The sequence below is a fragment of the Elephantulus edwardii genome, unplaced genomic scaffold, assembly GCF_000299155.1.
Source record: "Elephantulus edwardii isolate Elephantulus edwardi_28Jun2011 unplaced genomic scaffold, EleEdw1.0 scaffold00086, whole genome shotgun sequence".
In the NCBI taxonomy this organism is placed as follows: Eukaryota; Metazoa; Chordata; class Mammalia; order Macroscelidea; family Macroscelididae; genus Elephantulus; species Elephantulus edwardii.
In genome coordinates, this window is record NW_006399836.1 from 5893322 (window position 1) to 5894614 (window position 1293).

The 1293-nt window shown below is 38.4% G+C and overlaps 1 protein-coding gene across 1 annotated transcript in view; it reads left to right on the forward strand.

The window, feature by feature from the left end:
- Nucleotides 1-1293, forward strand: part of ENTHD1 (ENTH domain containing 1) — a 272373-nt gene that overhangs the window by 230251 nt on the left and 40829 nt on the right.

Below are 1293 nucleotides of genomic sequence, written 5' to 3' on the forward strand. Positions count from 1 at the left end.
GGCACATAACAACAACAATATGCAAAAATAACTAATAGTACAAACTACCAGTCTCATTTCACAACACCTAAAGATTTCAATAAACTTTTGAATTAATGAAAAAACATTTAAGCAGAAAGAAAACATTCCTATAAATCAGGAAATCGACCATGTTCAGTTTGATTTCTCCAAAGGCTGAGTCAAAAAAGGACTTGAATGCAGGTAGTTAATCAGTTATCCAGAAAGTGAAGAAATGGGAAAGGTAAAGAAAAGGAGGAAAAGTAAATAGAATGTGTTAATGAGAAGATTACAACTATGGGTAAATGAGGCTCAGTCCTGTTGGGAAGCATGCCTCAGGGTTGGCCTTCCAGGGATGACCAGGTGGAATATTTAGTCCCAGATTCCTGCCCCTGCTGGTTGAGGGTTGCACCAGGAAGTATCAAATCCCTGACCTTTCCAGAATGAGCAAGTCTCCAGGATCTGGAGAAAACTCTAACATAGAGAAGCAGAGAAAAATAGTGCTTGAGCAAGAATTCTGGGTAAATGGGAACTGGTCACCAGGACTGCAGTTGATCCTCCCTAAGGACGGGAGATCAAGTCTAGCCATCTTCATGTCTTCTTCTTTCTTTTTTTTTTTTTTAATCTTTGTAATGTCAAGTTTATTTAATTGTAATTTTAAAATATATACATATGTGAGTTTATGTGTTTTAATTTAAAAGAGTGATAAAGGACATTTGAGATGCAAATCAAAACCACAATGAAGGACCATCTCACTCCAGTAACAGTGGCAAAGTTTAACAGGACAGTAGGTAATAAATGTTGGAGAGGATGTGGCAAGAAAGGAACTCATACATTGTTGGATGGTGGGATTGTAAAATGATACAACCATTTTGGAAGGCAGTGTGGTGCTTCCTCAAAAAGCTCAACATAGATATTTCATATGACCCAGCTATTCAACTACTTGGAATATACACTTGAGAATATGAGAACTGAGGAGCAAACTGAGATTTGCACACCTGTGTTCATAGCAGCAATATTCACCATTGCAAGAACATGGAAACAGCCCAGATGGCACAAATGAACGGATTGAGAAATTATGGGACATTCACACAATGGACTACTATGCAGCATGCAGGAGAAATGATATTGTAAATTATTACCTATATTAGGAGAGACTGGAGAGCAATGCTGAGTGAACTAACTCAGTCCCACAAGGATAAATATTGCATAAAAACCATTATTGTAGAATGAGTATAAGGATCCAAGAGGGGTGGGAGAGGCTGGAAGCAGAGGGATGTAGATGTGCAGGGAGAG